The 23163-nt window shown below is 45.6% G+C and overlaps 1 protein-coding gene across 3 annotated transcripts in view; it reads left to right on the top strand.

Moving 5' to 3' along the window:
• The first annotated feature begins 1873 nt into the window (after window positions 1-1873).
• The window catches only part of PAK5 (p21 (RAC1) activated kinase 5), an 87576-nt gene continuing 66286 nt past the window's right edge, over window positions 1874-23163 (top strand). The window contains exons 1-2 of one of the 3 annotated variants that reach the window (XM_069008976.1): window positions 1874-2002; window positions 3494-3556. The gene's annotated coding sequence lies outside the window, so the exon portion shown is untranslated. The remainder of the gene's footprint in view (window positions 2003-3493; window positions 3557-23163) is intronic. The other 2 variants (XM_069008974.1, XM_069008973.1) reach the window with 2 other exon arrangements.

Below are 23163 nucleotides of genomic sequence, written 5' to 3'. Positions count from 1 at the left end.
CACTCAGGGTGACCCCAGCCAGCCTGTCTCTGAATTTCACATCTAGGAGGTCAAAATTATGGTCCAGGCCTTTTGAATAACTTTATGCCGTATTTTGGGCTGGGTTTGTCTGTGCCCAGTCTCCCTCCCAGAAAGCAGAGTGCCCCTCGTTGTGCTGGTGCTGCCCCACAGCTGCCGTGGGCAGGTGCTGAGGCTGGAGCAGGAGCTTTGCCATCCCAGCAAACACTGGCACTGTGTGCTGTCAGGAACCAAGGGAGCTCCTTTCATGTCACAGCATTATGTAGAGCACTGATTGAGGGGAGCATAAAGAAGGTAGAAGCAAACACTACAGGTAATGGAAGAGCACGTTTCTGAGGGATTTTTTTTTTTTTTGCTGTCTTTAATGTAGGGTTTTTCATATGTGCAAAAACCTATTTAGACCTCAGGTGCCTTAGTGCCATGAAAGCCTCAGTCTCTGCACCTCCCTCTGCCTGGCCCAGCACATCCACCCCACACAGCTCCAATGCACCTTTATCTTCAAGCTGTTCCTGTCGAATCCTCTCTGCTCCTGCCATACAGAGTGCATGTTAATGCAAACAGCATCAAAGAAACTAGAAATGATGTGCAATTCAACATCATTAAGTATGAAATCACTCCTCTCCCATGCAGGGCTGAATCAATCAAGTTGGCTTTGGGTCTTTTCTTCCCAGAGAGCTTCTGCTGCAGGTGCCTCTGAAAAGCACTTTGCTGTCCATGCTCTGTGTTTCCTGACAGGGATCGTTTATGGTCATCCATGAGCACACACTGTCATCTCCCTACTGATTTAGCATGTGGAAGTGTGGGTACCTACCTTTATTAAAGGCAATCTTAATCTTTTTTATGGAACATTTTATAAAAATGTAAACTTAGAGCAGCTTTCAGAGGCAGCCACAAATTGCCAGCAGTAATATACCAAAATTAGATGGGATAGATGGGGTTTGTCTGTTGTCCTCTGATTGCTTCCTTCCATCACTTGCCTTAACCAGATTTGTTCCATAGCACCTGTACATTGTCTGGGGAGAGCTTACAGGTAACAAAACATGTTGGCACAGTTGTTTTTATATAAAAGATATATATAGATATATATGTAATAACTGAAGTCAAAGTGCAAAAGGAAGTGGGTGGGTGGTTGCAGAGTTGGGGTGTAGATGGATGGATGTGGATTGGAGTGTAGATTGGTACATGGGCAGGTGGATGTGTTGGTGAAGTGGTGCATGAATTGGGTGTGGGTGGTTTGATATATGGGTGTATGAGTGCACGGGTGGGTGCATGCATGGGTGCATTGGTTGGTGCATGAGTGGGTGGGTGCGCAGGTGCCTTGGCTGGTGCAGGAACGGGTGTGTGGGTGCGCAGGTGCATGAGTTGATGCAGGAATAGGAGGGTGATATATGGGTGCATGCATGCGTGGGTGGGCACACAAGTTGGTGCACGCGTGGGTGGAGGGGTGCATTGGCTGGTGCAGGAATGGGCGTGTGGGTGTGCAGGTGCATGAGTTGATGCAGGAATAGGTGGGCGATGTATGAGTGCGCGGGTGGGTGCACAAGTTGGTGCATGCACGGGTGGAGGGGTGCACGGGTGCCTTGGCTGGCGCAGGCACGGCTGTGTGGGTGCGCAGGTGCCTCGGCTGGCGCAGACATGGGTGGGCGCCCGGCGCGGCGGCGGTGCGCAGGGCGGGTGGTCGGGCACACAGAGCCCCAGGGCAGATGTCAGGGCAGGTGCGCAGCTGCCGCTCCCCGCTCGCCGGCCCAGCCCGGCCCCGCCGCTCCGGGCGGCAGGCGCGGGCGGGGCGGGGCTGCGGGCCCGGCGCGGGGGCGGCGCCGCGGCCGCTCCGGCTCAGCTCAGCTCGGCTCGGCGCGGCTCGGCTCGGCTAGGCTCGGGGGGCGGGCGGTGGCACCTGCGGCCGCGCCGTGCGGAGCCGAGCGGAGCTGCGGCCCGGATGTAGCCGGAACATGGCGCTGGGGGCGGCGTGACGGCGGCGGCCGAGGTAGGGGCGGCGGGGCCGGGGGCGCGGGGATCCGCCCGGGGAAAGCGGGCGGCGGCCGCCCCTGCCCGGGCGGACGCTCGACCTTGCGGGGCCGCGGCGCTGCCCGCCAGCCCGGGCGGCCGCCTGTCTGTGCGTCCTGGCAGCGGCCGGTGCCCGGAGACAAAGGCACGGCCCGGGCATCCCGGTCCGCACCTGTGCAGAGCGGGCACAGCCGCGGGCGCTGCCAGGGGCGGCTGGCGTAGGGCAGCCGGGGGCTCCGGGGTTCCTCTCCTAAGGGTCGCCGTAGGTGGTTTTGCTTTAGATAGCTTGCCGGGGTTTCCCCAACAATGGCTTTTCTTTTCTTTTTTCTTTTTTTTTTTTTTTTAAAGACATTTTGCCTTTAGTCGTTTCCCCCCCCCCCCCCCCCCAGAAGTTGCTCCCAACTTTCCGTGAATATGATGTGCTTTTGGGTTTCCCTCAGGAAGCAGGTGCCCAGAGAGCCGTAGAGCCAGCCGCTCCTGGAAATGCTCCTACACGCGCCTCTATACCTCTGCTCCGTCTTTTTTTTTTTTTTTTTTTCTTCCCTCATATAAAGGGTTAGAAATGCCTGCAATAGACTCTGCTCTTTTTCCTGTGTTCATGAGCCTCGGATCATCGTAGCTAAAGAAAATGAGCTGTATAGTGGCTGCCGTGCTTGAATAACGCTCCAGCCTCAGGCCAGGAGAGATGTTTTTTTCATGGTATCGATCAGACCTTGAGAATTTTTTACCAACCCGCCAGAAGCACGCGGGCTGCCTTTCTTCCTCTTTGTTACGTACCAGCCCTCTGTTAACATGAAGAAACAATGGATTTTTTTTTTTTCCCCCAAAATATTCAGTTTTAGATCTAATGGGCTGTCTTTGTCAGTAAGGATAAAATTCCCACCAACTTGAGAGGGGCCAGCAGTGAGACTACTCTGCTAGTAGCCTTTCCCTTTCATTAAAAAAAAAAAAAATATATGCTTTAGCATTTGCAAAATGAAGGAAATGAGTTAGTACCTGTGTTGAGATAGATCTCGGTGGTCCCCGCTGCCCAGACAGCACTTAAGGAGTCATTGCTCCAAATTTATTGCCTTTATTGTACCGTGAGACTTCCAATAACCTGCTCAGGGCTGCAGCAGGGGGCCGTGCTCCCCTGCCCGCTGTGACAGCCGGTGTTGGTGGCTGTGAGCATCGCTGCCGCTGCCGGGGACAGAGCTCTTGTCATGTGGAGGTGCATCCGGAGGTGTTGGGGGATGGCTCCGGCTGTTCACTGAGGAGGCGAGTAGATGTAGTGCCACTCTTGGGCTCCCTTGCTGTCTGCACCCCCAGGAGTGAGGCTGTGAAGCTGTAGAAGCTCCTGTGCTTCAGTTTGAGGTTCACAGAATGGCCCCGTTGCTCATTTTTTCTTGCTGATGCGTTGCTGTTTCTACTACATGGGGATTACAAATGTGTTGATCCCCCCGTGGTGAGCAGCGGCTCTCCTGGTTTTCAGGTGGGAATGAGGGACCTGGCTGCCTGGGGCAGGGCACTGGTTTCGGAGCTGCTGCTGTGCCAGGTAAAGCTTTGGGAGTTACTTATTGTGATTCACCTTATTCTTATTGCCTATTTCTGTGTTTTAGTCACTTTGTTTTGGCTGTAGGTCGTTTTAGGTTGATGAAAGGTCTTTGTTCAGTGTGGAATTGTGTATTTACGCTATCAAATGCATTAATTTGAGATAAATTGAGTAAAAGCATTATTTTAATCAAAGGAAAGACTTACTCTCATGTTGAGAGTGCTGAAGCTAAACTTTTTCCTTTCTCCTGCTTCAAACATCTTTCCAAATGGTTTTGATCTCGGTGAGACCATAATTTCTAGCTGAGATTAATTTTCATCAGATGATTTGAGACCGTCTGCCGTAGTCCCACCTCCCCGTGGTGCAGGAGCTCTGGATGCTGTTACACACCTCTGTAGTGTTTCAGCCTCACTCTGAGGAAGTGAGGGCTCATCAGTCACGGTGTGTGCGTGTCCTCAGCTGGAGCGACTGCTGAACCGTGCCTAACTGAGCGGCTCAGGAGTCATTCCGCCCCGGGAAGCGGTGCCACAGAGAGACCCCAGCAGGCCTCTTGTGGAGAGCCCTGTTACGAGTCATCGGCAAATTCCCTTGGCACCCCCCTGTGGAGCCAGACCTAGCAAATCCCATTGCTCGTTTGATTCCCTTATTACTTTGGCACCTCTCTTTGCTTCCCAGTGGCTTTTCTGTTTGGGTTGGGTTTTTTTTTCCTGGATGTCTTCATCCATCGTGAATAGTCACAGTAAGAGTCAGTGTTTGACTTTCAGTGAGTTCTCGGCATCCCAGTGGCTGATTCTAAGATGGAAGTGTGTAACAAGCAAAGTTCCTGCAAAACGTTTTACTTCCCAGTTATTATTTGCCAATGTAATCTTACTTTGAAAACTAATATTTGGGAAGTACAATGCTGTGTAAGAAATTTGCTCCCCAGCATCAGCTCCTGCTGTCATTCAGCTGGGAACAAACTTCTTGTGGTAGTTACTCACAAGTCTGAGTTTTGCTTTATCTCACTGGTGTTGCCTCTGACCCCAGGTTTGCTGCTGAAATAGGGGAGACATACTGATCTCATTGACATCAGCTGGGGCATGCAGTCTGGGTTTAAAGCTGAGATCACGGAGATCTCCAGCTCGTGGCAGAAGCCCAAGAGGTGATGCTGGCCCAGATCTGTTGGGGTCCAGGTGTTAGCTATTTCAGGGATTGATGGAAAAAAGAACTGGAAAGACAGAACAGAAGAGCGCCTGCATCTCTGCTTCTCCTCTCTGATCACCCTCACATTTGACACCTAAATCCATTTACTGCTTTGAAGCTGCTCCAATTAGGAATCTGAAGTGTTTGGCATCTGCTCGTTCAAATACATAAACTGGCTATGGTTTTACCGGTTTACTTTGCAAAATCTACAGACACAAGTTTGCTGTGTGGCATGTGCTGAAACTGCCAACAGGTGTGTGTGGGTACAACAGCTGAAGAGGTTCAGAATCATAAATCTCAAACAAAACCTCTCTTTTAAATACCTCCTCGGGACATCCCACTCCTGGCATTAGCGTTGCTGAGTCATGGTGCTGTTTGGCCATCCTGGAGGCGTTTTTGGGGCTGTCTGCTTTGCTCCTTGCTGAAGTCAGTGGAGTTGGTTTGTTGGATCTGCTGCAGGGTTTGGCCAGGTTTCTCCAGGTTTTGGTGAAAGCTGGGCAAAACCTGTGTTGTCAGGATGGAATGGTGTGTGGTTGCAGCCAGGTGAAACTAGAGAAAGGATAATGGAGACTTCAGGTGGTTGATACCCTCACACCTGTAGGGTCTACACTTTCTACCATCTTCCAGTTATACTCTTTAATTTTACCATTAATTCTGATCTCCTAAACATAGAGTCTTGCTGTCCTCAATAGCTATTTGAAGCCTGAAATGTGTTTTAAACAACTATTTGCTTAAAAAATGGATGACATGACCAATAGAGCCTTGGTTTTAATTGCATCTTCCCTTGTAGCTTCTCCAGTGTCTGCTACAGGTTTGTGTCTTGCTCAGTAGGAGCTTCATAGAGTACCCTTCTTCTCTCTAGATACAAAGCTTGATATATTTAAGATAATTTCCCCCCATTAAATTCAACTGTGATTGGTGATGAGGTGTGCCAGAGCACTGCCTGATGCACAGCTGTATTTGCTTTATTATCAGGGAAAAGCTGAAAAGTGCAATGATTCAAAACCATTAACAACTGTGCACAGAATCCCGGTTAGTTCTGAGCCCGTTTAAAAGGCAACTCCCCACACACCCATTTGGAGCAAATTTCAGAGCACTTTAGAGGTATTTAATGTTCAGGTAACTCTAATTAAGCCTTTAATCCATTAGGCCACAGAGATTCACTGGGGACCTGGCTGTTAGTGCTGGCGTTTCAGCCTGCATGTCACCGAGCCCAGGAGGACTCAATGTTGCCTTTGGAGGGCTGTCCCTGTGACAAAGAAAATGAAGTATTTTCTTTGCAATTAAATGTTTCCTTCTGCTCTTTTTGCTTTTTTCCCCCGGAGAGAAGCAACTCAAAGGGCAGGACTGTGGCCAAGGCTTCTGGTCTAAAACCAGCTGCAGTGTTTGGTTCTCTTGTGGTTCAGCCATGCCTGTTGAAAGCCCTGGCACAAAATCCCAGCTTTAAACCAAGTCTTATGCCTTACAGGGCTCCAAGATTATCCCTTTCCAAGTGGTGCCTGTGAGCGCAGTGGTGTGAGAAATGTGTGCTCCCATTGCATCAGGCAGAGCCAGCCACAACATACCAACTCAGCTATTTCTCATCTTTTCCAACTTTTTTTTTCCCCTGGGCCATGTGAGAATGCTGCAACTTTTGGAAGGTGCAGCTGGTGGAAGTACAAAGGTAATAACTGTTTCAGATACAGAGCTTGAATATCTTTTGAAACCAAATCAGCAAAGCAGAAATATGTGAATCAAGTTTAGCTCTTCAGGCCTGCCGTTCCCCATTTGCGACCTTCCGTATCTCCTAAGCAAAGCTTTGATTAAAACATGAGTTGTAGATACCAGTTAATATTTACACTTAATGAACCACCAAAACTGGGGTCCTGGAAGGGCTGGAAGCTGTGAGGGCAGGTAGAAAGCCTTATTTTCACCCTGTGGAGCCCACGGCACAGGGTGCACCCATCCTGTTTGTGCATATGCCATGTGCCAGCATGAGCATGGCCAGAGCGCACCGGGGAGGGGTGGTGTGACTTGCTCAGAGGCACAAAGTGATGGAGAGTTGAAGTGAAGTCCTGTCTCCCATCATTTTCCTTCTGGGCTCTCCTGGCTTTGCTCTGCCGTTAGAGGTTGCTGCCAGCAAACAGCTCTGCCTGCAGCGGGACACGCTGCCCCGGTGTCACAGGGCTGGGAGTTCTGAATTTGCTGAACAAAGATGCTCTTCCAAAAATAGGTTAAGCCAAAGAACTTAGGTGCCAAAAATAGCACTAGAGATTTTTTCCTTTTTCTGACTGTCCTTTTTTTGACTGTGTTTTAGATTTATTGTTCCCTGCTGGAGGCAGCTAAAGAAATAAAAGAGATACTGCAGCTGTAGGCAAGGGAATAGTGGAAGTAGACATACACAGTCCCTTCTGATGGGGGAAAACCACATGTGTCAGCTATCCCTGTAGAAGTACACAGAAATGCAAAATAACAATGTAAATAAAAATGTGCCATGTCACTAAACCGCTCTCAGCAGAAATGTTGCTGTTTTTTTAGAAGTTAAGGTACCCCACAAAGGGAAGGGTGGAGAGAATCCTGGTGACAAAGGGGAGGACAAAAGAAATGCCAGCAAACGAAAACTGGAATGAATAAATGCCATAAGAATGATCCTGGTGATAGCCCCTATAAACCTTTTATTATGACACGCTCTGCTGCGTATGAATAATTCACTCATCCCAAACTGGTGGCAGTAAAATCTGCCCAGTGGCTTTTCCCTCCTCCCTCATACGGGTTGGTCAGGTCAGAGCTGTTAAAATTTAAGGCTTCTTTCTGGGGATTCTCTATAGAAAGTTTTGTATTATTAAGTTAAACTCCAGCTTTCCCATTCCCCAAGCTAGATGCATGCTCAGAGGACTGAGCTAATGACTTGCACTGCAGCTATTTAAGGTGCTGGGCTGAGCCTGGAGCTGGGAGTCAGGAGGCGCGATGGCTCTAATCCCAGCTGTGCTGCTCACTGAGCCACCTCCAAGAAGTTATTTAACCTCTGCGTGCCACTGCTTCCCTCTGGGTAACAGCAGGGATTATGATAATTGCTTTTGAAAAGCACCTTAGGTGTTTAGTTTTAATTTTTTCCGAAGGTGCAGAACTCTGTGAGCTGGAGAGGCTTGATCCGTCTCAGGAGGCTTTTAGTACTTTACAGGATTTTGAAAACAATTCTTAATGCCATGTTGTTTGTTTGGGCCATGTAAAGAAATAAATGTAAAAGATTTTTGATGCATCTTTTATACACTACTCACAGAAGGACTCTTAAGATACAACTGAAGGACATAGAAACGAGGTATAGTTCAAAAGGGTTGTTACAGGACACTTCATGAAATGCAGGTAAACTGTCAGAATGTTTAAATCATTTACTTTTTCAACCAAATCCTGCCAAGACCACAGAAACCTGGGTTTGCATGTATTAAACTTCTCTCACTTGCGTGTAAAGACCCAAAGGCAACAGATTTGTAGCATTTCTCACTTGGATTTGGAGGGTATTTGGTTTTGTGTTTTACAGTAAAGGGTGATTTTCTAGGCTGAAGAGGTAGGAAGGTTTCCCTGAGAGTGAGATGAGAACAAAGTAAATGCGCCCTGAGCTGTGCCTCTATCCCAGATTTTGAAGCATGCGGGAAAGAATAATGGTACGTGAATTTGTCTGTGTTGCACACACTGAACTCCTCCCTTCCAAAGAACAGACCTTCTTCCTATTTAAGCTTTTTGTCACAGGGAAAAAATAATCAAAGGGTGGAGAATTCCATGGCTGAGCTGCAGTTGAGCCTGGAATGTTAAAGAAGTTTGTGGAGCATGATGCTGTCAGTGGGGTGGCTGGGTGGGAGGCACCATCCATGTCATGGGATGTGCCACAGGGTTTGGGGAAGCAGCATTATCAGGGATTTTATGTTGGAAACATGAATCTTGGTGTGATACTGGAAAGTGCTCCAGTGCCAAGGCAATGACTGTAATCTAAGCCATTGGCTGCTCTAGGAAACCTAGGAAATAAAAAGGGTGCTCCTGTTATTATGTAGGAGCTTGAAATGAAGCAGCCAAAAGCTGGGGACTGCGTTGCATCTTCCCAGCATGAGGGATATAGGCCCCATCAGCATGTGCTGAGAAAGGCCTGGCTGCCAAAATAGTTTAGGATTGCTACAATGCTTGCAGGTGGTGATTGCCTTTTAAGTTCTGCTCTCTGTTCTGACATTTTTAGGACAGTAAATGAAGGATGAGAAGTAAAAACGCAAACAAATTAGAAAAATCCTATGTATGGATGTCTGTTATTACAATCGTGTGGCTGGATGGAAAGAGCCCTGTCCTACTGGAAGTCAGGGAGGGGTTGGCAATGAAGGAAAGTGGTTTTTGCCAGTAGCTCTCCTGCCAAAACAGAGTATTGATGACAGGGCTCGGTTTAAAGCAGATGGTGTAATACATACCCTAAAGACTGCCTGGGGAAACACGTGCAAAACCATGTGCCTGAATGCCGCGGAGGATTTATTCCTAGGGGTGAGACAGAAGAAGCCTTCACTTGGGTGGAGACGGGAGTTGAGTCTTGGTCCTGGAAAGCAAGGAAAGTGCTTTACTGAGGCAGGGCTTTTATGAGGGACTCAAGCATGTCTCTCATTTTCTGTTATATTAGAGATACAGTACTGAAACTACTGAAAATGCAACATCCATCCCACATCAGTGCTTTCTCTATCCAGTCTCTTTGAGGACCAACTCTTAGCACTGTCAAGATTCGCAGGGAGACTACATAGGGCTTTTTGAGTACTTAAGAAGTACAAGGCATGAGGTAAATAATTTAAACACTGGTTCAGAAGCATTGCTAGCTGAAAAGTGAATTACAGTCTCTTAACAGGCTAGCAATAAGTGGATGTTTTTTCTTCTTTTTGGGGAGAGGAATATGGAATGTGTTGCCTGTCAGCAGGCGTGCTACCTTCCAAGAGAAATGTTTGCTGTAATGAATCGTGGAATAGACTCACAGAATGACCTGGATTGGAAGGGACCTTAAAGATCAACTTGTTCCAACTCCCCTGCTGTGGGCAGGGACAACTTCCACTGTCCCAGGTTGCTCAGGGCCCTGGGATAGAGCCCTTATCCAGCCTGGTCTTTAACTCCTCCAGGGATGGGGCATCCATAACTTCTCTGTGCAACCTGTGCCAGTGCCTCACCACCCTCACAGTAAAGAATGTCTTCCTAACAGTTAATCTAAACCTACTCAGTTTGAAGCCATTCCCCTCGTCCTCTCACTTCATACCCTTGTAAATAGTCTCTTTTCATCTTTTTTATAGGCTTCCTTCAGGTACTGGAAGGTCCCAATTAGGTCACCCAGATGCCTTCTCTTCTCATGAACTCAAGTTAAAGCCAGGGCTTCTTTCTTCTTGGGCAATCCAGTCTGAATTTGGACCTCATCAGTGCAATGGATCCCTAGTACTGTGTGTGTAATGGGAAAAACCTGGTACCTCTGTGGCTCACATTTACTACAAACTTATGTTTGAAGGAGCGTTTTTGACTTTTTCCTCAGCATCTGGTAGGACTTGGTCCACAGTATTTTGTTGTTGCAATTTTTTTTGCACAACAACCTGGTGCTGCTTCTTGTGAGAGATCTTCAGCTGAGGATTAAAGGGGTTTTGTGGGGTTTTGTTCCAAAGCTTTTGCCATTTTTATTCCTTTCCTGTTTACTTTGCTCTGGTACTGATCTGACAGCATCTCACTATTTCCCTTCAATTTCCAATTCTGTGTGAGGAAGAAAAACAGTCAACTGTCCTGATTTAGCTAGAAATTAAACTAGCTATTTTTCCATGGAAAATTTCCTTAATAGGAAAATTGGTGATAATTGCTAACTAATGCTTTTTAAAGACTTTTTTTTTAAATGGGGGAAAGACTGTCAAGCTGTCAATCAAGACAGATATTGGATAATGCTCCATTTCCCTGACAAGTTCCCTTTATTGTATGAGGCATCTGCTTCACACTGTAAATTTGAGCTGCTCACAATTTGCCCTTTAATGTTTACTTTTTCTGTCCTTTCTTAGTATTACTCAAGTAGTCCTAGTGTATCTGTACAGCATGGTCAAAAGGATGTAATAATCTTTGAAGAAAATAACTTGGAGGTGCGATTAGCCTTGTAGTATTGTGGTATTCCTTAACCTTTTTCCAGTCTCTCTCCCTGTCATTCCATGGTGCACCCACCTGTCCTTGCTGAAACCAGTAACCAGCCTTGGGCCCGCTCTAGAAAGTTCAGTGCCTGCCCTTGTGATGAGCACATTAAAGCCAGGCAAGTGTGAAACTCAGAGCTGCATGAACATTTGTGGTCCTTATAGGCCATTTCTCAATACTTTACCTATAACACAGGGCATTTAGTTTTCTCTTTATTTCTTTTAAAGTAGATTTGGAGAGGAAATAGGAGGTTTTCTTGCATTCCCCAGGTTCCAGACGCCTGGGGTTTTCAGAGAAACTGTTAAAACAGGAGGTTTGCAATCAATGCAGATACTGGACCTGCTGAGAGTAGCATCTCTCCAAAGTATTGGCTACTCTTTCATGGTTCTGGATTTAAAGCACAATGAAGCAAAATTTATCTCAACTCCAGGCACCACTGGCATTGCATGTAAAGCACCACAAATGTACCAAACTGGTTCAAAGCAGAACAGTTTTCATTCCTAGACCATTGCCCCACCTCCAGCAGTATTTGCAAGTTGAAAACCATTGCCTTTCATGCACCAGGAGGTTCTGAAGTTAGCATCTGTAGCAGGCTTTGCTGCTCAGGCTGGGCAGGGGATGGAAAACTGCTCCAGCAGTGTTCCCATCCTGCTGGGAGAGGAAATACCAGAGCCAGCGCTGTGAAAGGACCAAGTACAGTATTGATTTTGACGCAGATAACAGTAAAAATTGTCATGATGTCATAGCAAGGCATTGCAGTCATTATGGCAAATGATGAGAAAAATAAAATTATAGAAATAACCATCTCCCTTGGCCCGCAGATAAATCAAAGCTTAGCCCTTGATCCTCATCACTCGCTAGCCCAGAACATAAATCCAAGGATTTATCATTAAGCCTAATGGGTCGTAAAATCTGGGCTATTTTGGAGGTAGTTGCAGAGATTTGCAGCCCAGGCAAGAGAGCGGGCTCTAAGCCGCTGGGCCTTGTGTAACTGGGTAAATAGCAAGCTTCAAATAATGCTATAAAGCTATCAAATGTAATAACTAATGCAGTCAGGCGAGCGTTTGGGGAGGGGAGCCTTGCTGGTGACGAGCTTGGCCGTCATGACAGAAGAAGCCCTGGTGGAGAAAGACCTCTTAGTAACAAGTTGAAGTCCCTTTTGCTTTGCTGGACATCAGGTACATGCATCTGGTTTGGTTCACATGTAGCACTTTTATTTTCTTCACATCAGTTCTTCCCTCACAGTGGGCCCAAGGGAGCGAGCAGCGAAAACCAGAAACGCAGGAGCCACCGACAGCTCTCTTACTTTGTCATCACCATTTAAATATTTATGACAGCGCTTCACAGCGTGCTAGTAAATGCATGATAGCATATTATGTAAGAGCAATAAAATTTTAGAAGAAGAAGACTTCACTACTGTCCTCTGCTAGTAAATCTTTGCTACCGTCTCTAGTGAGGCCATGTAAAAGCCATGCCCTTTTCCCCAGTTATTTTAAGTGAAATGGGAGTTTTATGTGGGAATGGGAATTTAGCTTTTACTGGCATTTGTAATCACATGTGTTTTAAAATTGCTCTCCATCTCTTATTCAGGGGGGACTTCGGTTCAGGTCAGATTCCTGTAGAAGTTGATAGCTCTGAATTTGCAAGTGAGCGGCCGGTCTTTGGTGTATGATGAGGAGCAAGTCCCTCGGTGAGGGAGCCTGGGAGGAGGGGATTTGGATTTTGAGTCTTTTGGGTTAATTAAGAGTTCAAAGTAGCTTGTACTTTTCCTAAAGAGTTGTAGAATATTGATTCCCATTAGACCTGTACTGCTCCAGAGAAGGGGCTTCTCAGGAAATGATGTGCAAAGTCAGTTGTGCCTGGACTGAGGGTATCTGAGTTAGGTTGAAGTTTGGGATGGATGGCATAGCTTTTGGGAGAATTCACTGCAGAATGCTGACAGTGAAAACAGAAAGCTAATGTGGATTTGACTTTGGGACAGCCAAAAGATTTGACTGTGAGACAGGTGAGAGGGTAACCCATCAAAGGAGGAGCCTGTCTAGCTTAGCATAAATAGTCAAATTGATTTAAACAGAGGTGTGTACATTTGTGCCTTAATGAATCCAAGAGATTCCCCCCACGCCTTTCCCTCGCAAAGGCAGACATTGGGAACCTGTGGTTGGTTATGTTTCAAAATTGCAGAAAACAAACTTAAGAGTTAAAGATGATTTGTACTTGGCATGAGCGCTATTATCTGTCATGATGGCTTTCCTAGCAGTAGTGTATGTGTTTGGGAAGACATTTTGGGGCTCTGTGCCAGGAAAAGCCAGCCTTGGAAGCAAGCTGTGTGTGAATGGCTGAGAAAACAAGCCGCTAGCACGAGCAATGAGCCAGCATGTAGCAGGCTCTGGGGTGAGTGGGATGCAGGTCCAGGGCCAGGGACTGAGGGCCCTGCAGGACTTGGGAAAATTCTCTGCACAGTCACAGAGAGAGTAAATGTTCAGCAGGTACTGGATTATTTATCTGATGTACGCACATGAGTGTTTACAAAAAACAAGTGCTCGATGATCAAGACTGTTATCTTAGCTTTTACCAAAGACATTGTAAGGATGCCAAGTGGGAAAGTGAAACCTGCCAAAATCAAAAAGTAGCACTGGATGTTGCTGACTTTTAATTTTGAGCCTTTGCATATACAGGCAGCTCTAATTATGTGTGCTGTTTCATACACATGATTGAACAGCAGTTGTTTCTGCATTTATTATGTCTCAGTACCTGCTGGTGCAAACTGTGAGTGCCTTGGCTGAGCAAGGCAGGAGTCCCCAGACCACAGAGTGTTCTTACAGGAAGGGCTCCTGGATCTATCAGCTCCCACAGTTAAGTCTTTCCCCTTTTTCAGGTTTCTGAAAGCCGTGCTGGAAGATGTGGTGATGTTTTAGTTCTTTTGGTGCAGTTTGAAAAGCAGAAGCTGTAATAGAGCTTGGTACTTTGGTGGGGACACCCAGTGCGTTATCTTGTAACTCTGTATTGACCCCAGTTCTCCAAACACTTTTCATGAATTTCAGACCTCAGGAGACCACTGGGTAGTGGGATGAGGGCCTGAAAATTCCCTCATACATTTGAGAAAGATGGTGGGATGGACACATCTTGGTTTTGAGTTTCATCCATGGGATGAGTGTTGATTCAATGTCTGGCTGGGTCTCAGTTTGCTTCTATGATGTACCTGGCAGTTCCAAAATTCCCCGAACTTTTCTCTTACATTTCTCTCTTACGTTTCTCTCTTCTAATGTTTTTGAATTTTGCTGCTTTATATAGGCTCCTTTTCCTCCCCCTCTCACCACTTGCTGCTTCTTCTCCTCCGCCCCAGTTACTAAAATCTCCTCTCCCCGATGCGTCACCTTCGTCAGCAGCGCTCTCATCATCTGCGGGCTGAAAGCAGAGCACACTGGGGGAAGAAGAAATGACCCCGAACCCTCCTTAAGTTTTCAAGTGGATGGAAGTTCTTTGCCGATCAAAGGTGGCACACAGGAGTCTCTTCTCTTTGCTTCCTCCATCCTTTTTGTGGCAGCTTTCTCCCTGTTCCTGGCTGGGTGCATCCCTCAGGCTCTGCAGGGCCTCTGCTAAAACGAGAGTGGCTTTGCATTTCCAGATAAAAAGCACTGCTGAGTACCCTGGTGTGTAAATACCAACTGCAAAATTCCTGAAGTCAGGGTGGTAGGTGCTTTCAGGAAGATGGGAACCCTTTTGGTAGGGAGAGAAGAGCTAGGGACAGCAAGGAATTTTGGAAAGAGGGGTAAAACAGAGAGAGGAGAAATGCTCAATGATAAAGCTCAGCTGAATCAGCTGGTGAGAAAAAGTCATTTTGATTGCTGCAGCCATCAAACCATGACTGAGAAATGTTATGAATAGCACTTACATGTAGAAAGTTTGTAGGTGGGTGAAGAACAGATCCTGTGCTTCCCCCTGGACGTTCTGAAGCCGCAGCCGGACAAAGGCCCGAGCAACCTGCCCTGGTTCTGCTGCAACCCATGAGCACAGAAGCCCCTCCAGCCAGGGTGAGTCTGACATTGGTCTGTGTTTGGAGAGAGGATCAAAACAAACAAAAATATTTGGATCATTGCCAAGTGGAAGTATTAGGAGTGACATGGCAAATTTGTTTTAATGTAATCTGGACTTAATCACTAGTTTAGACTGTACTGGAGGCTTTCAGCTCCAGTAAGGGGTTGATTAGATAAATGTATTTATTTCCCTGCTATTCATTTTTCATGGATGAACATACTGGGGTAACTTAAAAGCATGTAGCAAGGAAGAAACAAAAAAAAAAAAGGGACAAATTAAGTGACTGCTGCCAGATTAATTATTCTGTTGCATTTCAACTAATATTTTTAAACCTACAACTTTGAAAGGGAATGTTCAAAATTATCTTTGCAATGACCATCTTTCCATCTAATTTAAAGTCATTCAGCTTTACAAGAAGCAATTATGCTGCACACTAACAAATGAAAAGACATGGCAACATCAGAAAAACTGATTATTCAAGCAATCTTTCTTACATAAAATAGCCAGCTAATCTCCCAGCTTCAGTCCTTGAGTGCTATTGCAAATACCCTCCTGAAAGAGAACTTCATTCTCGGCACACTGGCAGTCTGCCTCTCATCCCTGTGTAGTCAGTCATGGTTTGGGGGTTAAGAAATTGTATTCTCTTTTGTTTCAGTATCTCTTCTTGCACTCAGTGTAGCTTTTTTCCTTGTGACCAATGAAAGTGAAGTGCAGGGAATTAAGTTTGTGTCCTTCTTAGAATAATAAGGAAATCTCCAGACTTGCTGCTCTTCTGCTGCTTTGGCCATCACCCTTGATGCCATCTGAGCTTGTGGAGGAATCTAAATGTTTTGTAAGTCTAGTCTAACTAGTGTAGTGTTGCACTTGAAGTGGTTACTGTTAGCCTAACTCTACTTATTGTAGAAAAAGAAAAGGAAAATAAAAAGTCCTGCTGCAGAAGAACTCTTCACAATAAGTTGTTGCTAAACACCTAAAATCCCAATATCCATGCCTTTCTCTTCTCGCCCTTCCCCTGCTCCCTGGGAGAAACCAGCATGGAGTAGGGGTCAGTCATCTACCCCTTATCCAAGTCACTGATGAAGAAGTTAAAGAATACTGGGCCCAGTATAGGACCCTCGGGGACACCATTAGTGACAGGCCTCCAACCTAGACCCTGTGCCACTGATTACCATCTTCTGGGTTCTGCTGTTCAGTCAGTTCTCAATCCACCTCACTGTCCACTCAAAGCTCCCTTTAGCCTTCCTGACCATTCTATAAATGCAAAAATGCCTTTTCCTGCAATAAAGCATTTCTACTTCCTGATTGCTCTTAATATTAAAAAAATCTACAGAAAAAAATCAGTGAGTCATCTGTGTCCTGTGTTGCCTTCAGGAGGGGTATGATGCTGATGGAGGCTTTTATTTTTCCTGCTGGTAGAAGCAGGAGGTGGAGGTTGGTGGTTTCTTCCACTCCACTTTAAGATCCAATTGGGATAAGAAATATGTTTTCCAGCGTGCTTTTACATGTTCTTTCTTGAAGTCAGTGTCTGCACATTGTAGCTGTCTTTGTTGTACATGGAGTATCTTAAATGTATCAGATACTTGCTCCTAATTCTGTTAGCCCTAAACTGGTTTTGTCAATGTCTGCATTTCTGTGGCTGTTGGTGAGATTTTTTTGGGGGTGTCCAGGACCATCCTGTGCCCCCCTCCTGTCTTCCCACACCAGCACCCCTCTTTGTGATATCTGTGCCCCTACTTGGGAGCGCCCTCCTCTGTCATTCTGTGCTCCATCCAGTGGCACTGGGATCATCTGTATTTCATTCTCCACAGAATGCCTGCCTGTTTATTAGTCTCTGTGCAAGCCTTACAGTTATGTACAAGGATAAGCCACCTGGCCAATAGAAAAATTGCTGGTACAGCTAAACAAGCTGCAGCAAAGCCCCAGGGAGGCACAGCCGGAGCCTGACCCTCGGCCGAGGGTTCAGTGCGTCTGAATCATCCGGTTATTTGCTGGTTTTGTTCTCCCTTTCCATCTCATAACACTTCTTATTTTTATATTTTCATCTTAATTATTGCAGAACATAAGGCTGATGTTTACAGGGAACTGTTCATATGGCTTTCAAGACTTCTTTCCTGATCTCCAAGTTATTTGAAGGATTGTTGTGTTTGCAGAGTGAACACTGCTATCCCTTCCCTGGGAGTGGTTTTGTGTTTCCCAGCACTGAATTTAAATTGACATTTTAAAAGCGATTTTGTCTGAGCTTCAGTCACTTCCAGTGTCAGAAAATTCAGGCACTACAGCCACAGGCCATCAAGATGATCACTCAGTCACAGGGAGTCATTGGGGTTTTCTGTCCCTGCTGCCCGTGAAGGAAGAGCAGAGGAGCTGGTGGATCGAATCGCAGCTACTGCTCAGCCGGCTGAGCTGGCACGTCTCTGCCGTGCTGCCTGGAATTGGGAATGACGTTGCAACTCACTGGGGTTATGCTGGTACCATTAGCTCACTTACCTCTCCAGCTCTGAGTTGTCTTTGACAGCCAGCTCTGTCCCTGCTCTGTGTTTCCATATGATCACAGTGTTGTTAATCTTTCCTCTAAAAACGTTGGGCGGTACTTCTTTATCTGTAGCCACTTGTAGCAGTAAGCTGCTCTTCAACACTCCTGATCATCGCTGGGGTTTGGGGTGGTCTGCCATTTGTCTGAAAATAGGTATCTATTCAACCTTTGTCTGCTGTACTATTTCCATGTACCCCTCTTCAGTGGGATTTGCAAAAGACTGTCTCATTTTAGAAATCTTGCTAAATTCTTTTCTTTGAAATTGCAGAATTTTACAGCTTCCACCCCCAGAAGTAATGTTGCCCTGAGATATGCTTTCTGACTTTCCTTCTTTCCTGCTCTTAACACTTACTGTATTAATTTGCATTTTCCAAGACAGAAGCTTGGCCCCAGTTTCCTTAGGGTATGCTGCCCTTCCTTGGCAAGGCTTGATCTGCCCCAGGATGCTGCTTGAGTCTCTTTTGCTCTGAACTTCTTCACTCATCTATGTTTTGAGCATTTCAGAGAATTTTACTGTGGTGGATGAGCAGGAAACACGGAAAACAGCCCAAATCACACATCAGCCCTAAATTCTGCCTGCAGGCTCCTCTCCCTCCTTATACTGCTGCTGCTGGGTGGACTGTAGCTACCAAATCCCTCTGTGACATTTTCCAAATGTGATGTATCCCAAAGGATGCAGAAGACTGTCCCACATTAACATTGTTGGTTTTCTGAGGGTCATCTATTCAGGATATGTTTAAGCAAATGGAGTATTCATTATTCTAGATAAAATTAAGGGGGAGGAGGGAGTGGTTTCACATTTTGAAAGCAAACATTTAAAACAGATGCAGCCTGCTGCAAGGAAGGATCACATTGAATTGCATGACTTTTTAAAAGAAAAGAACATCCATTTTACTGAAGTCCTCAATATGAAAGATTAGGAGTTAAGAGACATTTTTCGCCCACTTTGAAAGTAAATGTATTTTAAATTTAATTCTTTGGTGCAGCTGCTGCTTTCTCTCTCTGGAAAGCCTTCCTTGTGCTTTGAGCGATGTAAAGATGTGGGCTGGGTGCTAATCCTGTTTAAGATTCCAAACTTCCTTTCCACTCTTCAGAGATTTTCCCACCACCACCTTCCAGATAAATGTAGAACTGTCTTTTATTTTAACACAGCACTGGTTTAGGGAGATTTGTTGGAGATTCATCGTTTCAGTGCAAGGAAAAGTATGATTGTGAAGGTTTCATGTTGTTTTGAAATAGATGTAATCAATGTAAGATGATATGAAATCATCTGGTTTCTTTTTTTTTCTCCAGTATAAATATGTAGTGCTGCCTACACTTTAAAAAAAAAAAAAAATCCAGAACAACCCAGGACCTGTGAAAGAGTCCCATGGTCTGATGGTGCTGCTGGGGCAGCCAGGAGCTGTGGCAGGATGCTGCTATTACTGCTCATCACTGATGGGTATTGTTGGAATCACTCTCCAGTTACCACTCACTTGGGGCTGCAGAGTCACCCTGCGGGATGGCTCAGTCTGAAGATGCTGGCAAGTTAGGGATGCCAAAATTCTGGGGAATCTGGTGTTCCCTGAGCTCTGTTACCACCCATGGACTGCAGGAGGAATTACTAAGGGTGCATGACACCAAGTATCAGCACTGAGAGAGTCTGGCTGCAACAGCAGCAGGATTTTTGCTGTCTCATTACCCTTGCTGTCCTGACCCAGTCTGCCCCAGGGACTTCCCTCTCCTAACTCCAGGTAGAGCCTTCTCCTTTCCTATTTCTCCTCTCCTGAAGAAAGGGAGCTTTTGTTGATCGAGTGTGCTGATCTAGAGCTTATTAATGCTGTTGTACCATTCTGAATACATCAGCTGTGCCCATAATACTCAGTCTGAAACCATTATTCTCTAGAAGTGATCTTCCTATCTTCCTTTATTATTGTTACTGTTATTATTAATTTTATACAGCCAGCACTGCAGTCTGAGCACTTTTCCAATAGTAACTTGTATTTAGTGACTTAGTAAGGTTTATCCAAGTCACAGATTCCCAGCAGATGTTCTGAGCTTGTTTCTTATTTAAAAACATCATCTAAATTCAAATCAGGAATTAACACAGTTCTGCAAATGACATTCACCCCTCTGCAGAAGGACCAGCATTAATCCTGTGTGCTGCAGCAATGGTATTTCAAGCCTTGTTTGAGGGCTTTAGTGGGCTTAAATCAGCCTTAGGCAAAGCACAAGCGTCTGCAATAGTTAGACAGGACTAACACTGCCTACTTTGGGCACTGAGTTTAAACATGTGTCTGAGGGGCTGTGTCAGGACATGGGCTCCCTGTATAGACAGGGGAGAAGACAAGGTGCTCTACAAAACCTTCCTGCACCACTTGGTACTGGAGTTAGTGGTTACAGACAAAATCTTCATACAGTCCTGTTCCTAAACCATTTGCCCTACTGCTGGAATCTTTGTCTTTGCAGGGAGAGGGGCAAGGTCCCTGTTAAAGAGCTTTAAGGGAACCAGTGGGGTGCTGGCAGAACCAGCAGGATCTTTCTTTAGGGAGACTTCCAGCTTCTGCTGCGATTCAGTTCCGGTTGATCTGGTTCTTGTAGGGCTCTCTGGAAATCGCCACTGTGATATTAATATATTAATATGTTAATATATTTGCCTCCTTACTGGTTGTCATCAGCAGTCCATGCTCTTGGAGTTCCCAGAGCTCCCACAAAACCTGTTGTGCTGGGCCAGTGGGTGGGTTGGAGAGCTTCCATCCATCCATCCCTTCTTCCCTCCCTCCTGTGCCTCTCTAGGGTTGAGCCTGCCCTTGGCATAGGAATTGTGAAGTGGGGCTCCAGGTACAAGAGAAGTGTGATACACTCGCTCCTCCAACATCCTGCTGCTCAGAAAAACATAAACCCGAAGCAGATGTGTCATTAAATCATTTTGAATCATTGCAAACATTGCAGGAGTTCAGTACAAGCATCCATAGCTTTAAGCCACCTCCGCAAAGTGCCTTGTATCTGTCATAAAATTTGGATGAACTACCCTGGGTAAACTGTTTTACTGTTACCTGATAGCCACCTACCTTTTAGAGCTGAGACTTGCTGGGGGAAGATAAAAATAGATTTCAATGCATTGTGAGAGCTCGATGTGATTTCTTGGTCCTATAAAGCTGCTGCCCAGCGTAGGAAAATACCTCCCTTTAATTCAGAGACCAGGCAAAGGAAGTTGTCTGACCAGGATCTGAGATGGAAGTATATGATAATTTAATCACTGGTTAGTTGGTGATAAATGAGCAAGTATTTTGCAAAATGAGCTCTTAAAGGGAATCTCTAAACATAGATCCTGGTGCTGCAGTGCTGGAGCTGAGCATGGAGTGTGGCCCTGCTGTTCGCAAGAAAGGCTCAGCGGATCAGTGTTCCTTCACAGTCAGGCATTGGTGGCAAACCTGCTGCCCAAATTACCAAGCAACACGTGTGCCAAGGCCAGGGGGAGGACAGAGCTCCGAGGGTTTCTTAACTCAAAACTGAGTGAAGTTAACTTTGCTGAGCTTTTCCAGCAAGGATACGTTCCCCTTTAATTGCTGGACTTCTGAGAACGGCTTGACAGAAGAGCAGAAGAGCAGCCAAACAATCTTGTTTTCCTTTGTTAGCTATTTTTATTTTACCTGGATCATTATTTATCAAAGAGCACTGCTATCACTTGAAATAAACATGTTTAAACATTAATAAGTAGCTTAAGAGATGCTCTTTATGATGCTGTCTGGGAAAACATCGTCTGATTTTTGGAGGAGAAAAAATTCAGTGCGAATGTTTTTTCCCTCATGTGTTTTAATATCCCTCAGTAATTACTTTGCAAATGGGAAAGCAAAGAAGGGAAATTACTGCAATCAACTGCCCTTAACATTGCCTTGACAAAAGTCTGACCAAGCCAACAGTGTGAATGAGGAGAGGTTTGTGAGGGTACCTGGGTCTGCACACTCTTCTTTATTATCTGTCACAATTTCAGCTGCATTGAAAGCCTCAAACAAAATCAGAACGTCTTGATGCTACCCATATTTCCAAACTTCTTGGAAAACTGGCTTTCAAAAGGAAGATTTATTCCATTTCCTTGTGGCTGAGCAAGTTGCACTACATAAGTGCTGCTCCCCGTCCACGTGAGATGCTGGGTTAGTGGCTCCACAGTGATTCAGAAAGTCAAGCCAGAAGGGATTGTTGAGTCATCCTTGTCCTCACTCTGGTGTTCCATGAGCTGCTCTGATTCCACCTGCTCATCTCAGCACAGGGCACACAGTGTCTGACTGCACTTCGCTCTGCAGGAAGAGATCCAGGCTTCGCACGGCATCTCCAAGAATTTAAGCGTTTTCTGCTCTATTTCATAGCTTGTTTGAGAGTTGAATGATTCATGCTGTAAAAATACTTTCCTTGTTGGCTTTTCCCTGTCTTCAGCTTCCAGCCAGTGATGTCTTTTATTTGTTACTGCAGAGATAACAAAGCCTTTTTCTGGTGCTGTGTTTTCCTTTGTGAAGGGGGTTTTATGCTATAATCAACTTACCTCTCAGACAAGCTGAACAGATTGAGCCCCACATTTCTCATTAAAAGACATTTTTCTTCCACCAGTAATTTTCAGTGCATCCTTTTCAGTTTTTAACATCATCATGCCAAGGTTGACCCCAAAGCTGTTCCAGGATCCATCCCATCAACTGGGACATATGGGGTTGAAGTTGCTTTCTGGCTTGCACGTGTTGCATTTCCAGTTTATGTGGACATGGCCCAAGTGGAATACCCCCTGTCACACAGGGAGGTTGTACTCTGGTCTCCTGGATATTTTTACAGAGGTCTTTTGTTGCTGGCTACTGTGGCCAGTTCTGTAGGTACATCCACAGTTCTTGTGGTGCCAAAGAGTTTTTGTGTTTTCCTTGCTTTTTTTTGCAATTAAAAGAGGAAAAAAGTTTCACAGTGCAGAGCCGTTCCTGGAGAAAGATGAGTTACTGACTTAATAAACACAGGTATTCCCAGTGCTTTCTTATTTGTTGGTTTTCTGGTTTGGCAGCTAAGCTAAAGTTCAATTAAGTGTCTCTAACCTTGCTGCAGGGAGAGCTGGGGAACCATTTGTTATTTTAAATCTCTTTACTTTTCAATTGTCAAATTCAATTAAGGGAGAATTTATGCTTTCATAGGAAAAGGGCAGCAGCTATAGAAAACTCAACGACCGGAGTTGTTCCAGGATCTGTTGAGGGATTTCATGCTTTCAGCAGAGCCATCTTCAGAGGTTTTGGCAGTAACTTCGGAGTTGTGGCAAATAAATATTTGCTTATCTTAACATTTGGGGAATTTAATGTGCATGTTTTCATGCTTTGCAGCCAGTCTGCAACCGCAGAGGGCAGAGCTCAGCAACATCCACCTTTAACCTCTGCTTTTAGCCTGCTTGCAGAAAGTTTGTTTGCACAGGCTGCACCTTGCCCCAAAACTGTTGAAATCAAAAGTGATGTTTCCAGGGAACCCAGACACGTATGTAGGGATTTGGCAGTTGGTTTTGTTTTAATTTCACTGCATCCCAGAAACATTTCTTTCCTTCAAAACCTCGTTTCTGATTATCCTCCTGTTTTTGGGAAGAGGGAGCAAAAAGCTTATTGGGTGTTTGTACATCAGAGGATGTCATATGTAAAGACTGTGGGGTGCTTCAGTTGCATGGGTCCTGTGGCAGTCTGAGATTGGTGTTTTCATGGGCTTTGTTAGTGGTGCAAAA

This window comes from Aphelocoma coerulescens, chromosome 3 (assembly GCF_041296385.1).
Source record: "Aphelocoma coerulescens isolate FSJ_1873_10779 chromosome 3, UR_Acoe_1.0, whole genome shotgun sequence".
Classification (NCBI taxonomy): Eukaryota; Metazoa; Chordata; class Aves; order Passeriformes; family Corvidae; genus Aphelocoma; species Aphelocoma coerulescens.
Note: the sequence above shows the minus strand (reverse complement) of the source record. Positions and strands in the feature narration are given on the sequence as shown.